The 16,819-nt window shown below is 40.0% G+C and overlaps 1 protein-coding gene and 1 long non-coding RNA gene across 3 annotated transcripts in view; one reads left to right on the plus strand and one right to left on the minus strand.

Moving 5' to 3' along the window:
• Positions 1 to 16,819, plus strand: part of STYXL1 (serine/threonine/tyrosine interacting like 1) — a 246,121-nt gene that overhangs the window by 176,339 nt on the left and 52,963 nt on the right. The gene's annotated exons all lie outside the window — the stretch shown is intronic.
• Positions 1 to 16,819, minus strand: part of LOC138286453 (uncharacterized) — a 246,895-nt gene that overhangs the window by 60,072 nt on the left and 170,004 nt on the right. For both annotated transcript variants that reach the window (XR_011201993.1, XR_011201994.1), the window contains exon 5: positions 7,670 to 7,779. This is a non-coding gene — a long non-coding RNA (uncharacterized lncRNA). The remainder of the gene's footprint in view (positions 1 to 7,669; positions 7,780 to 16,819) is intronic.

Here is a 16,819-nt window from a genome sequence, read left to right on the forward strand (position 1 = left end):
TAAGCTGTTTTGTCCAAACCAAACTCAGTTGTTCCACCCATGCCGTACTGCCCAGTATTGCAGCCTACAGCTTCCCCTACTCAGAAAATCTATCAATGCCACCCCTTCTCAAAGCATACACAACGTATTTGAGTCTGTAGCATGCACTTTTTAGTGGCTTTACTCATTCACATCTCATGCTGCTCATCCAACCAGCACATATCAGGACACACACACACTTTCTCATATTTATCCATGCCACTTAAAGGATTTCATACTCAACTGTGACACCTATCCCTCTCTAATCTCAACCATGTGACCCAAAGCATCCAATAATGAGCCACTCCAGTCTTCCCTTGAGATGCTCAGATACAACACATCCCATCCCATACTCTACAAATTCATCATATATCAAACTGTTCCATCTGTATGATCCTATTTTTAATAATCACCCACACCTTCCCTTACTTGGTCATGCCAAATATTCCACCTAATAATTATCTGTGTTGCTCAAGCCTACCCATAACTAGTTGTACACGTCTACTTACTAATCGTCTGTATTCATGCCACCTTCTACTTAGAAGTGGCAGATGCATCAAGCCCTGTCATGCACACTTTACCCTACTAAGTCATGCCACCAACTGTATGCCATGCTCCTCAGTACATTCCATAAAATAGCATACTAATCTATATTACTTAAATCTTGCCATACATATTCATGCCACAAATACTATACTAGTTGCATTCTACTGCATACTTTCATCAGTCGTGCCTTTTTACCCCATCTGACCACTCACCCGGCACACTGTCATGCTATATATATATATATATATATATATATATATAAATATATATGATTCACCAAAAATAGTCACTGCACTCCATGAGGTTCAATTGTGCATATTTATTCCAAGATAACAACCACCAACGCGTTTCGACTCCACAAGGAGTCTTGTTCACAGTGAATAAGTCCCTTTTCCATTTTGCTATTTATACCCCCTAGTGCTACAACATTCCCAGTGCATTGTGGATAATGTAGTTCCCAATTAAAAATAATTAAAACTAAATTCTCTATTTTTCTCTGTAAAAAAAAAAAAAGCTAATGGTGAAAAAAATATATATAATAAATAAATACAGACTACAAAAAATAATAACTTTCTCAACATATAATACTAATTATGTGTGTTCTGTCATCCTAATTCATAGTTTTATAATTTTGTAATTCTATACTAATTACAATAGCTGCTGATTAATTTCTACTTTGCAAGTATCAGCGCTATGCACATATGACACAATTTGCCCTATGACATAGAATCAATATTTAGAAAACATTGGAAGATTTTGAGGAGTGATCGAGATCTGGCAAAAAGAATAGGTGGCATCCCACAAATATCATATAGGAAGTCACGCTCATTAAGAGACATATTGGTAAAAAGCCACTATGAAGCACCAACTACAAGGAATTGGTTGAAGAGTGAGACAACTGGCTTTTATAAATGTAACAAATGCAAAGTGTGCCAAATTGCAAGAAACACAAAAACTTATATGGACTACAATGGCAAGGCCACACACATTCTACAAAGAATCACTTGCGACAGTCAATATATAGTTTTTATGCTTGAATGTGAATGTGGTTTGAGATACATTGGCAGCACAATTTGTCCATTGAAGAAAAGGATTCTGGAACACACAAGAGCCATAACCCATAAAGATATGAACTACACAATGGCAAAACACTTTGCGTACTCACATACCAATGATTGGAGATCACTACGATTTGTAGGTATAGCACAAATGAAAAAAAGTGAGAGAGGAGGAGACAGAACTCGAAAGCTAAGACAAATGGAGAGCAAGCTTATCATCCAGCTCCGCACTAAGATGCCTTATGGATTGAACATGGATGAAGAGCTAAATGTACATTTGTAATTCTGGAATATGGTCAAATATATGACAAGACTGGTGTATATGCGGGGAGGCCATTGACAAAACATCATTATAAGTACATAACATTCTAGTTGAATAATGAAAGTCAATAAGTGGGAGAGAACTAATATGTGTATAGCCAAAATGAAAGAGTAGAATTAAATAAGTGAAAAAAATGATAAAATCACAATATTGAATTTATCAAATCTCTCAAGATCATTACTGACACACAGGAATGTTTTAGTCAAAAACGTTAAAACACCAGAGTGACTTTAATTGCCTCAACACGTATATGAAAAACATAATGGATGTCAAAGGGCAAATTGTGTCATATGTGCATAGCGCTGATAATTGCAAAGTAGAAATTAATCAGCAGCTATTGTAATTAGTATAGAATTACAAAATTATAAAACTATGAATTAGGATGACAGAACACACATAATTAGTATTATGTGTTGAGAAAGGTTTTTTTTTTGTAGTCTGTATTTATTTATTATATATAATTTTTTCACATTAGCTTTTTTTTTTTTTTTTTACAGAGAAAAATAGAGAATTTAGTTTTAATTAGTTTTAATTGGGAACTACATTATCCACAATGCACTGGGTATGTTGTAGCACTAGGGGGTATAAATAGCAAAAGGGAAAAGGGACTCATTCACTGTGAACAAGACTCCTTGTGGAGTCGAAACGCGTTGGTGGTTGTTATCTTGGAATAAATATGAAAAATTGAACCTCATGGAGTGCAGTGAATATTTTTGGTGAATCTTATTTTCAAGACTGGTCCTCTCCGTTACTGGCACCGTCAGCAGAGTGCACCACCCAGCAACTTTTAGACCATCTTTGTTACAAAGATATATATATATATATATATATATATATATATATATATATATATATATATATATATATATATATATATATATATATGTACATATAAATATATATATATATATATATATATATATATATCACCCACTATTCAGAGCTGTGCCACATATACCACCTTAATTTGTGGCACACTCTTTTGTAACATACATATCAAAACGAGACACTGTGATGCTTTAGAGCTTATTCTTGTGTCACAATTTAATTTAAAGCCCTGACTCCTTTGGTGAGTGTCTTAGGTCCACAGTATTTATTACTCTGTGAGTTGGACTTTGGCTAAAAAGGGTAAACTCTGGGGGAAGGAGATGGAACCCTACTCAAGTAGTAACCACAGTTCTTGTCAGGGTGAAGTCACAGCAAACCCTAAATGAACCTGTGCTCAACCCTTGGGTAGCTTGGCACACAGCAGCGAGGCTTAACTCCAGAGCAACGGGTAAAGAATTTGTGCAACACTTCACACAGTAATAAAGTGACAGCAGTACACAAGAAACAACCCCATATAAGATCAGAAACATAAAGTAATTTTTAATAAATTAAAAAAATAAAACAAGTCCAAAATGGCAAACATCCAGTCAGTTGAACCAGAGAAATACAGGTTTAAAGATTTCACAGAAAATAGGGCCAAAAAGCAAAAAGCTCTAACTGTGGATATCTGGTAGCATCGGACCAGGACAAAGTGACACGTTCAGGCTGACCCTGATGGAGCGGGGGCCGACTATAGGGAGACAGTTAGGCCTGCTGAACAAGACTATTTTAAATCCTGGTTGCGGAGCATCACAAGGTCCCCCATTAAGGATTCATTGTGATGTGAGGTCCAGGTTGGAAATGTGTCACCCATCATCGGTTGTGAGGAGCTACAAGGCTGCAATACGAGATCTGGCATCCTCGTCAAGGAGACCATCGATAAGGGAAGCTTGTGATGTATAATCCTTCATCGAGAATTCATTGCACGTCAGCTGATTCCACAGAGAGTGCTGGGCTTGCGATGCCAAGTCTGGCATTGTCGCCTAGCCTACAGTCAACAAAGAGGCTTATGATGCGTGAGCCTGCATCAGGGTTGCATGGCTGCTCCAATAAGGCTGTGGGCTGTGAGATCGATGCATAGTCCTTGCGCTGGAAGAATCCTTGCAGCAGGGGTGATGCATCGATTCTGCTTGGGGCTGCACAGCAGAGGAGATGCGTCTATCCTGCTGGGTCCACAGATGGACTGGCAAATCACCTTCATGCTCACTTCCAAGAGTGCAAGACTGGGAGGGCACCATTTGGAAGGGTAGAAATCACAGTTACAGATTTGAGGTGCTAGTTACAAGAGACTAGTCCTTGGAGTCACTCAGATGTTCCTGGGTACAGGTTGCAGGTCCAGTCCTTCTAATCCAGACAAAAGGGCAGCAAGCAGCAGGCCATCACAGCTGGCAATATTCCTTCAGGGCAGCAGTCCAGCAGAGTGGCAGTCCTTTCAGCAGCACAGCAGTCCTTCCCGACAGAGTCTTCCACAGGCCCAGGAGTGTACTGAAGAGTTGGGTTCTAAGGTCCAATATTTGTACCTTGTGCCTTATTTGAAGTGAGGGAAGCTCCTAGAGGTTTCCCTATGAAGTGCCCAAGTTTTCTGCCTCCCCTGCCTTTGCTCGGCTCGAGACTAACTACTGGGGTGAATGCAATCCTTTTGTGTAAAGGCAGCACACAGCCTATTCAAGTGTAAGTAGGGCTGTGCCTAGCGCAACTCTCCCATCCTGCCAGTGATGGCCCATCCAGGCACACTTAAACTGTCTGTTGTGTGTGGCTGTCTCGGAGAAATACACAAAGATCAACTGTCGACTAAACACAGTCATGTGACCCAGAGACAGGCTGTAGACACTAAGGGCCAGATGTATGAATTTCAATTTGCGATTTGGTTACTTGTTACAGAATCGCAAATTGGAATTGCGACTACATACTAATTCGGTATTAGGAAGGGGCGTGTCAAGGGCGTCCCTTCCTAATAAAATACCGAATTGGAGTAGTATGTAGGAATGTTTTGTGACCCAAATGCAGTGTTAAAACATTTGTATTTTACACCTACTTCAAGTAGGTGGTAAGCCGTTCGCAAACGGGGAGGGATCTCCAAGGGACCCCTTCCCCTTTGTGAATGCATGTGAAAACATTTTTTAAGAGCAGGCAGTGGTCACACGGACCACTGTCTGCTCTTAAAAAATGAAAAGAAAACTTTTCATTTTTCTTTTTTAAACGCACCCCATTTTCCCATAAGGAAAACAGGCTGCGTTTAAAAAAATAAAACATTGTTTTATTTAAAAGCAATCCCAGACATGGTCGTCTGCTGAGCCTAGCAGGCCACCATCCCTGTGATTATAGCCATTCACAATGAGTCTCAAATTGTTACCTACCTCATGAATATTAATGAGGTAGATTGATTTGCGAGCCATTGGGAGTCGCTAAATGAAACTCCTGGAGCTTCATACATTCAAATAGCAATTATGTAATTATGATTCGCAGATCATCGGAATTAGGTAATCGCTATTTGGAAAAATGATACACCTGGCCCTAAATGACTAAGGCAGGAAAATGCCAAATTTCTAAAAGAGCCATTTTCAAAATTGCAATTCAAAATCCAACTCAACCATAAAAAAGGATTTTGCATTACAATTCTAAAGACACCAAACATGAACTGTTAACTTATTTCCATTTGGAAGTTACAGCTTATTAAATGTATTAAGGTATCTCCAATGTTATTCTATGGGCAAGATAGGCTTTGCAATAGTGAAAAAGAAATCTACGAGTTTTTCCCTATCAGGATATGTAAAACTTACAAATACATGTTTTATGTATTAATACACTGCACCCTGCAATGTGGGATATTTAGGGCCTACCCTAAGGGTGATTGATATGTATTAATAGGGTTATTTTTCCAGGTTGAAATGGCAGTTTAAAATTGTACACAAAGGCTACAATGGCAGGCCTGTGACAGGTTCGCAAGGCTACTTAGGTGGGTAGCACAACAAGTGCTGCAGGCCTGCTAGTAGCATTTAATTTACAGGTCCTAGGTACACATAGTACCACTTTACTAAGGACTTATACATAAACTATATATCCAATTGGGGATAAGCCAATGTTACCATGTTTCAAGGGGTGAGCACACACACTTTAGATCTGGTTAGCAGTGGTAAAGTGCACAGAGTCCTAAGGCCAACAAAAACAAGATCAGAAAAATATGTAAAAGTAAGGCAACAGGTTTGGGGGAAGACGGCCCAAAGGCTGACAGGTGTAACATCCATTAACTCTGCAGGTAGTTTTGTTTCAAGGGTGCCAACTTAACGTCCATTCAGATGATTTTGTCCTTGTCAGTGTACCCATATATGCATTTGTTCTCTTATGTAACCTCTAATTTTCTATGGAGAAAACACATTTCATTGTGTCATTCCCCCTTTTTCCGCATCGCTTTGTTGAATTGGGCATAGTTCATCAGTCATGCAGTGAATATGTCTGCTTGTAGTAGAGATTGTTGGAGTTACCATCCACCATCCTCTCGGTCTCTCCTCATTCAGAGGATGGAACTTACCTTCACCTGAAGTCATTGGCAGTGGCATGTGAGTAGACCCTCTGATGAAACTCTAACCAGTGTCCATTCTGTCTGTTATAACTATGTCAACATTAGCGGTCCCAGGCAGAAAAAGTCCAAAAATGTCACTCCCACACTGCGTAAAAACTCCCAGCACGTGAGAGAAAGTAGTTATATATTTCCAAATACAGAACCCAACTTTGGAGGTTTGCTTTCAGACAAATATGTGCTAAAAGGTCCTCAAAGGTCCTCTGGCATGGTGGCAGACCTGCAATCACTGTTGCTTTTCCTTTTTTAGTGGCCCCTGCCATGGAGACTAAAGTCACTTTGGAGGGAGTGGAATAGGGTACGGGAAGATTGTCAAGGAAAGGGAACTCTCTCAATTCAGCATATCACTCAGAGAGTTTGCTCTTTTGTTCCAAGGATCTATCAATGAATGTATATGTCAGTAATAAACTCTGTAACAGTTTCTGAAATATTGAACAATATATATGGAACTCTTTAAGAAGAGTCCAGTTATATCTGCTCACAATACCTTGCACATTAGATGACAGCAGCTGATTTGCCACTTGATCATGATGGCAAGCTGTAGGAATATGCAGGGGTTCTATGCCAAAATATCATCTATAGAAACATTGCCTGACATAAATATTGTATCCTAAATATGGTTCACAAAAGTATAACCTTATTGGATTGTCTATTATTAAATCTAATAAAGTGATATTTTTGTAGACAGTATGGCAGTATGTAGGACAAAATATATGTCAGACGATGTTCTGACAATGATATTCTAGCCACACTATCAGATCCAATTTGGGGAGCCACAGGCCAGAGAGGGGCTACAGTGACTCAAGCATGGGGGTTGTGGTCACTTGCTGATGGTGTCCTGGTATCCACCCTACAAAGTCAGTCAGGTACGAGCCTTTCAACATTTGACTCTCAGGGTAGCAAAAGCAAGCCACAAAAATGTGCCTGTTGGTTGACTGTTGACCCAAGTGTATTGTTTGAATGCAAGAAAATCATACAAACCCGAGTGAGTTCTCTCTTTTGTGGCATAGTTGGAAGTGGAGGAACCCAATTTATAAACCTTCTAACTCCCCTCTCATTGATTTGATGCATTTAAGCAGCCTACAGCTGTTAGAGACACATGTTTTTCGAATAAATGAATTTATGGTAAGGAACCCAAGTAGATTCCTGTTTACAACCACAAAGGCCCTTAATTTGGATCCTAACTGAGGATCAAGACACACAAATTAATTGGTACACACACACTTTTCAACCTACTGAGTCCAAATACTGTTATCAAATTGGCAGAAAACCTAGGCTTACCTTACAACGATGAGGATGTAAACTCCATCTTATCAGGACAGTCTCTAAAGGCTGATATTATTGTTGCACAAATCGTAGCACACACTGAGGAACGGGATTCATTGACAGACCTAAAAAGAAATCAGATTAAAACAATAGTACATGGGTGATCATGACAGAGTATTTGAAAGCCAGTGTAGCACCACAAGCCCTGTTAGTAACCAACACTTTACAGTTTTTTTCTGGAGGAGCCCACCTTCAGAAAAGGCAGGGCAATTATAGCATGGCATTGTACTTTTGATTGGCTCAGAACCAACTTAAGGCCTCCATAATGATTGAGAGAAATCAATGAGGATTTGACAGGCTACTAAGACTTCTTAGCTCAATTGAAAATCGCAACATTCCAAAACTTTTTTAAGAGATTCTCATTTGAGAAAGTTTACCCATATTCGTTGCAAGATTGTGTACTATCTATCACACAAAGAGTGAGGATAAATCGGAAACCCAGACCTCAGAGGAGGGATCTTCTGATTCTGAAAGTTGAAGTAGTGTAGAGGAACAGGGAGGGATCAGATGGGGTACGAATAGAGGAAGACCATGGGCTCACCCTTGGCAGTCCTTTACACCACGTTTTTCCAACCCCCCACCCCCCACCACACACCCCCTTGTACTAAGGATGGGGGTTTCCTTACACGCAACTATTTCCATAGAAGCTTTCAGGCCACAATAGATTCCTTTTTTTAGGGAGGGGTCAGGGAGCCCAAAAATGAAGAATGAAAAAAATCACACAAATACAGTAGGAGGACAAGATACAGAGAATGCACACCAGGAGTATGACCAATCAATTGACACCAGGTATGAGCTCACAGTGTAGTAGTAAATCTCATCAATACAGATCTAACACCTACACAGACACAAGTTCTAAATAAGGTTTTAGGCTTTGTGCCAACTCCTAAACTTGATAACTTTATTACACTGTGAATTATCTGAATTTGACAGAAATATAAGTTTAAAGGCATTTTACAAATGCCATTAACACTGAGGAGAAAGGTGACCGTTAACTTCAGAAAAAGTCAGTGTTTTGTCCCCATCCCACGTCCAGCCCTAATGAGATCTTAGCATTTGAGCAAGCAGTGTTCAGAGAGGTAAAGGCAATTGACACAAAACATATTAGAATAGTCCATGACATGTCTAGCCAATGGAAACAAGCTGTGGAAGAATGTAAATCATATCCAGAAAGTACAATCAAACCAGCGGACAAGGGTGGGGGTCACGTTATTAATTTAACCTCCACTATAAGCAGAGTACAAACACCTGTTGGGAGATGAAACAAATTGCAAAGTCTTTAACAGGGCCTAGTGCAGAACATCCGTGTGATGACAGAAGAAGCTGAAGTAGGAAGTTGGATCTCAGGTCAGGAGGCTCTGTTCCATAGGGACATCATCAGAGATATACTCCTTGAAATTAACAAAATTAGGACCCCTCCCCCCACCAGGACATCCTACAGTTTCTGGTGTAGGTTCAGTTCTTGAACCTTTATCCCAATCTTATGATATTTATCTGAAACCTATAGTTCAGGATACACCAACCTATTTGAAGGATACCAAAGAAATATTGGTCCTTCTAAAGGACGTTTAATTTGACCTCTTCAAACATCTTTTGGTCACTCTTGATATTCAAAACCTTTATACTAGCCTAACTGAAGATGACATGTTTAGGGTATTAGAAGAGACACTATTTTCAGTTATCTGGGAGTATATGAACCCTCAATACTCTATATTAGAGTGCGCTAGACTAGCACTGACCAGGAATCATTTTAAGTCTGAGGAAAGTCTATAGCAGCATTACATGTGCCTCATTTCGAGCACAATTTAATCTTGATGGATACCAATCGTTTTAGACCTAGGATAGGTATCTGGAAGAGATTCATAGATGATATTCTAATAATTTGGGGAGTTGATAAGCACTCAATTGAATTGTTCTTAACATGACTGAACAATTGTTATAAAAACCTGAGATTTATGATATTACATGGATAATAGCCAACATAATACACCAAGGAGAAAGTAAACAGACAAAAAACCCTGAAATTTACTCACACTATCAGCAATACTGAATTAACTTTTCTGGATGTGCAGATTTTCCCAGAACAATGGGGCCTTTGTACAGATATCTATCATAAACCAACAGCAAAAGATAACCTTTTGAAATTTGATAGTTTTCACCCCAAACCATTAAGGGAGAATTTACCTTACTGACAATTGCTCTGATGTAATTACAGCAGACACAGATTACAAGAAATGGGCAAATATTTCATTTAAAAAACTGAGGAAATGTGAATACCCAGAGTATGTCATAGAGATATCAAAGACAAGAGCAAGAAATCAGAATAGGGAAGTCCTGTTGGAAACCACACAAAGAGCTATTGACAATAATAAATTGACATGTGTCACAACCTAAAACATTGCATCTAATTATGTCAAGAAAATCATTTTGAAAAATAGGTGCCTACTTAATACAGGATATCTTTCATTTGAACAACCCATATTCTTACACAAAAGAGGGCGCTTTATAAAAGACAACCTTGTTCACACAAGACCTTGTCAACGAAAAGAAACAGCAACACCCAATCCTTGGGGGAGGGTCTCTCAAAGATAGTGAGCTACTACCTTTGTGTTCACTGTAGTATTTGTAACCTTACGTCACACTAAAGAGCTTGGATTTAGGTTTAGATACTCCATGGCAGATAAAGAAAGAACCAAATTGTAACTCAGAGAGAGTAGCTTACGTGATTACATGTCTCTGTCATTTTAGATACATTGGCATAACTTCAGCAACCGGTTCATGTGCTTAACACTGCCACTGCATCAGTACCTTATATACCTTTATAACTAATGATGCCTTACGGAGCGGGGGTATCACATGCTCGCTTCCTGCTTTGCCCTGTGGCAGAAGCTAGTGAAGCTAATGCTACTGTGTCCTTCTTCCTTCCAGGACACATCTCCACAAGGTCATCTTCCCTTACAGCCTTAATACATGTGCACCACGGAAGCAGAAAGGTTTCCTCCTGTGTATTGTTAATTTGAACCATGCCAGAACACATGGTTGCTGAACTGAAAACATAGCAATTGAACACACATGTGTTGTATCATTACCATTCAAACAGTCTACCTTTCTAGTTCCTACAAGTATTTTACATGTCCTAGCATATTAAACGCAGTCCTGCTTATATGCAATCAGGCCTGTCTTGGATACACTATGCATTACTATCATATGAAAGCTATTATACACATGACATAGAAATGGTGCTGGATCCAAGCAGGTGTATCCAATAAACGGCCACAATAAAATGTTGTGTCTCTATACCTGGCTGTTATCAGCCTTCTTGAAGCAGTAGTCAGGGACGGACAAAAGGGCAGGGCTTGCCTAGAAATATCCCCACCTTTAACAATAGACACTGCAATCACACCCTCAGACCTATCATTTACCAAATGGCAATACTCAGGAAGCACTAATCAGCAGCATTTTCTAACAAGGATCTTAATGAAAGTTTAAAAGCAGCATTGTCTCCATATGTCCTCACTTCGTTGTATGGGTCTCCACCCTGCAAACCCAGGAAAGCAGGCAATATGCTTTCACTGCCTATGGAAGCTGTCCTCATCTTCCATGCTGTGCCATGCTAAACCAGGTGCATCCATTAAGGATCCTACCGGACCGGTATAGACTCACACAGCACACAGGATGCTACTACCACACACATTGCAAATACACACATATGATGTATATCTAGCACATAACAGCACATTAAAGAAGAACTTCACATGAGAGGATCCAAAAGGCTGGCATCTTCCTGACACAGAGAAAAAAGTCTGGTCACACTATTGATTCATAAAACCTGATTACACAAAGAGTAAGGGCAGAAGTCCAATATACACAATGAGGACATATTTGTGCACCCTTCCTGATCATAGAACAGGTTCTGGACCTCGCATTACCATAATTGGGCTTAGGCCTCTGTGCAAACACTTGAGTAGTGTGGCACAAGGAACACAAAAATGCAAAATACCAGCTTCACATGCAGTTGGGCACATGCCTGTTTACCACGGCATATTCCTGTTTCAATACATACCTTCAGATTTTGTAAGAACTTAAGCAAGCCAGCAAAATGGTTCCCACAGTGAGGGGCAAATTAGTTACTATAATTATTAATGAACCATGTGGCGAGTTCCATGACAGCAGGGACCACTTCAAAGCATCAGGCTTGGCTTATATCCTCCTACCTAACTCAGAAAGGCCAGGATAGTTTGTTTTTGCCGTTGAATGTCAGAATGTGCTTCTCCCCACTACTGATGCTGTCTAGCCACAATTCAAAATGGCTGCTGTCAACAATTTTATTTCTGTGATTTCTTACAGGATCTACTTCCTTTTGTCTGTCTGTTACAAATCAGAACTACTCAAAGCTCTCCAAAAAGAGCTGTATGAAATCGCTTGTACCCTAGTCTAAGATGTAAAAATAAAAGACATGAATCAACTGAGTTTGTTCCTTCCTCTAATACGTCAGACAAAGTGAAAACCGATTATTTGTCACAATCACGTCACTTTACACCACTAATAAAACAAGCAACACCAAAAGGGGGGGGGCACAATTTCTTTTCACCTACAACAATGGCAACATAGTAATTGTGGCACTCTGTTAGTGGCGTACCGAAGCTCCCCAATTCTCTTTTTCTCAGTCTCATTGCCCTCATCCACCACACCATCATATCATACCATCTTGCCAAAGCTACTCTTTGAAAATCCAAAAGTCTTTAACTCCAGAATTGAAAAGGGGTTCCAAATTCAGATATGGGGGCAGGAAATAATCTGAGGTTTTTGAAGTGAGCAAGGACTCTCTGCCTCATCCTAGATTTATTTGCGTTTAATTGTTACTGACAATAAAACACTTCAAGACAGTCTTTCTTGGTCACATTTGTGCTGTATTGTATTGCATGATTTAAATAGTGCTCACGGCTCCTATGATGGGTGCTGCTGAAGCTCTTTCCTGCATAGGAAGCATGCTATACCATGTTGGTTGAGTGGTTTGAAGGAGTTTATCTTTGTTTTGATCCTATGTAGGTAGTGTTTCCATATTATGCTGCGGTCCACCAGTATGCAGTTATCATGCTTTGGGATGCAGCTTTTAGCAGTATGATGGATTAAAAAGTGTGAGAGATAGGTGAGCAGTTTATGATTTTCAGTAAGCTGACAGCTCGGAGCAGCTCTAAAGGACCCTTTATGGAATTTATTCCACTTAGCTGGCACCACACTGTGTTGTCTATGATGAGTTTGTTTTTATATATATTTATGGCTCTGAGCAGGCATACCTAGGCTGCAGGGAGGAATGAGGGTGAGATCTGCTGGGATGGGCTATGTAACTCTCATCCCATATCTGATTCTCAATGTGAGATGCCAAGAAGCAGACACAGTATGTAGCTTGTTGGGGCCTGCAGTCGGGTACTATATTAAAGCCCTCCTTTGATCAATGGCATGTGTCAGATAACTTCAGTTTTTCTATGGCCTTTCCTTCGGTGATAGGTGGTTTATTGCTGTGGTCTAGGACAGTACTGAGTGATGGGCATGCCCCATAGTTATTTTGTCTTATGAGTGTAAGACTGTCAAGCAGTATAAGGGAATTATTATGCAGCCTGTATGAGCTACAATCGGCTGCCCAACCGCTGAGTGTTAAGGTATTAGTATTAGCATGGGCCAGGAGGGTTATATATGAATTAGCATTGCAACATACTGCCCAGGCTAGACATGTGCCAGCCCCTCATAACTTACCTGGACGTAAAAAGTAGAGTCCTATGTTCTGTTCCAGGGTTGTGAAATGATGTAATTATCTTGGAAGTAGCCATGTTTTAAATTCTATGCTAGGTAGGCTCCTAGGTACTTCACTTATTCAGATTGTGCAAGGGATATCTTTAAAGATTATGGAGGTGCTGGGTCAGAGGGCGATCCTGATGATTTGCTTGTGAGGTTAATGTTGAGTAATTGTTTTTCTGAGAGGGTACTGAAATTATATAGGTGTGGAAGATTGTCTTTGTCTCTTTCTGTGGTATTTTGATCATGTGTTGGGGTGGGTTTGTCTGTGTTCTCCTTGGAACAATTTTCTGTCTTTCTAAATTTTGGGATCAATCCCACAGAGACTTTATCACTGAAGACTTGTGATTTTGGTGTGTTTTGGCACTCTGGATTGCAGTATTCTGCTAGAATTCAACAATGCATCTGGAATAGTGCTGTTTTGTTGTTCTGGTGGTTCTTCTGTCTTTTAATTCCCTCCACTTACACTGTAGTATGTTGAGGTGTCTTTTCATCCTTTTGATGTGGTCATCAATCCATCTGTTTTTTTTTTTGTGGTCAACCCTGGCTGTGGTCTTTGTTTATATCTGATTGTCCAGTGCACTGGAGATACAGTTTCACATGTTTTTGGGGGTTAGGGTTTTGGGGCTCTTTCCAGATGGTAGTTACTCTTTTGAGAGGTATTTATTCCATTGTCTGTATATGCATTTGTTGGTGTCTGTTTCTGTGTTTGACATTTGTTGTTAGGTGTGCCTACCCTGAAGGGAATAATGTTGTGGCCGCTCGAATTTACTGGGGAGTTGCCTATCACCATGACCTATCACTGGGGCTAGTATGACATCCATAGTATGTCCAACTGAGTGTCTTGGGCCAGAAATAATTTGTTGGAGTTTGAAGGCCTCAAGTGTTGATGTGATGGTTGTGGTTGGAGTTAGACTCTTCCTGCCAAACCACGTGTTGAGTTATCTTAAAATGTACAGGTTGGGTTGGTTCAGATGATTCTTGATCACTATTTCTAGGAAGACATCTTTTAATTTTGTGTTGCGGGTTTGTGGACTAAATATTAAAAAAAGCAATAAGTCACAGTTGGACTGGGGTGACATCACACCAGCAAGGATTCAGAGTAGTCTATAGTAAAGGTTTCAATGTGAGTTATTTTTCAGTGATTTTCCATGGATGACTGCTAGCTTTTTTCTAATTCTGCCAATACGATGTTACGTCCTATTTTTCAAGAATGTGGGTTTCTCACAATTGATTTGTATTTAGTTATTGTATTTTGTATTTTTTTATGTAGGACAAGTTACACCCAAAGACAAAGTCATTGTTGAGCAAGAATAACCAAAAGAAATGCAGAGTTAGCAACAAAAAGTGGGAAGCAAACTACCATGTTTTCAGAACTTTCATGAACTTCAGCAAATCGGTTCCTGGCAGATAGCCAAATAAACATGGTTTTGATGAATGGCAGCCACCACTAAAAACAATCTTCCACCTACTCTTACACTTTTAAATTTGGGAACTGTCAGAAGAGCCTGATCAACAGAGCAAACACAGTGACATGAGCATTAACTCCTGAACTGGTTAGGCAATGTAGTAATCCTGGAGCTATATACGTTTGGGGACCAGGTGTACAGAATAGATCTATTTGTGACTTCCGTAAAAGTGTTGCCTCTTTCATGCTTCTTGTATGGTCTCTCTTCCTTGGAGTGTCCTTACCTATTTCAATTGAAGGCCGTTAATGTACTTCCCCCCCTTTCCTCTCAAACTGGTTGTCAATGTATGTGCTGCTTGTAATGTGTTTCTCATAGTAGTCTTCTTGCGTGATCAGAATTGGCTGTCTGGTCTACTGAATGCTGCAGTCACTCTTGGATACCTCTGGCCACTTCCACTTACCACATGTGGAATGACACATTCTTCCTAACTCCCAACACAACTGAGCTTCAGCTCTTCGTGCATGAATGTTTGAAATGTTTCCATTTTAATCCAGTAGAAGAGAATCTAAATGTTATTCCAGGATGAAAGCATCTCTGTGTGCTTCAGAACTTTACATTCTTCTAATGATAAATGTTGATATCGAGAAAGTGTCCTTCTTTTATTTTGAAGGAGATCTTCACAATGTTGACGTTTGTCTTCTGACTTTCTTTGGCAGCTTAGACTATACCATTAACACACATATTAGGAAGGTCCCCAACTTTCTAGGAAATCAGCCAAAATAGTGATCAACTGACCCTAGCCCTGCTACTAACTTTTCTTCCCACCTCACTCCTGCTATGAGAATCACTTCTGCCAATGACCACTCTCGAACATCATGGTACCACATGTCGAATATTGTACATTAACTTTGTAGACAATGTATTACAATGCACCCCTTAAAGCACCCCTTAAAGCAAACGTATGCCATTTCTTCCTTTTTTGGGGTCCTGGGTGTATGCCTAGTGAACTTTGTTTTAATGCAAAAACAATGAGATTACTCATAGTTTTCCTCAGCTGAGCCATCACTTGTTTCCACTACTTTGTAGCAATTGGAGAGATCCAAATAAACAATGCTCAATACTAGGAGTGGCTAGAAATGATGTACAAGCTGGAACACTGTTCTATAGCTCCAGGCTAGCAGCACTTGGGGTATGCTGGGCATGGTAATGTATCTCCATTTAGACTAAATTTTTGAACTTTCTACGCCATCCTTCAATGGTCTCAGAAACGATTCTGAGATACTGGTAGGTGGATAGCAGGAATGGGAGATGAGGGATTCCCTCCCTTCTGGACGTGTTGCTACCACAAAGCTAGTGTTGCATCGGGTCTATTAGGACAGAATTGCTGACAAGGTAACCTCTCCTTTCTGACCAACATCAGGCACAGCGAAAGTCCCAGACAAGGGAAGTAGATTCACTCTTTCTGGTTCTGACAGTCTGTATGGGCACTAAAAGAGAAGACTTCAGGATCCCAGTTCTGAAATACAGTCTTGCTTATGGTAGCCATCAGGCTAGAGACAAGATATAGGTCATAACTCCTCAGCTACCACGCATTCACATAGAATCATTTTTTCACTCCCACCTTACACCTCCGCGGAACAGATTCGCCTGGAGTTTGGCTTTTAAAGCAGTCACTGGTCAGGAGAGGGGCTTACCTAACAAGTTGGAATATAATTAGTAAAGCAGAACCTAATAAACTTAACTACCTCATATGGAAGAAGGTACAGGATCAAGCCTTGTCGCCAGATAGGGCCTATCTTTGGGAATCATTAACAACTACAGGGCTTATGCAGCTCTGGGACATCCCAGTAAGCCATCAGACATTTAAGAAGCTGGTTTAGAAATCACTAAAAACCCTGCTCTT

This window comes from Pleurodeles waltl, chromosome 3_2, assembly GCF_031143425.1.
Source record: "Pleurodeles waltl isolate 20211129_DDA chromosome 3_2, aPleWal1.hap1.20221129, whole genome shotgun sequence".
Classification (NCBI taxonomy): Eukaryota; Metazoa; Chordata; class Amphibia; order Caudata; family Salamandridae; genus Pleurodeles; species Pleurodeles waltl.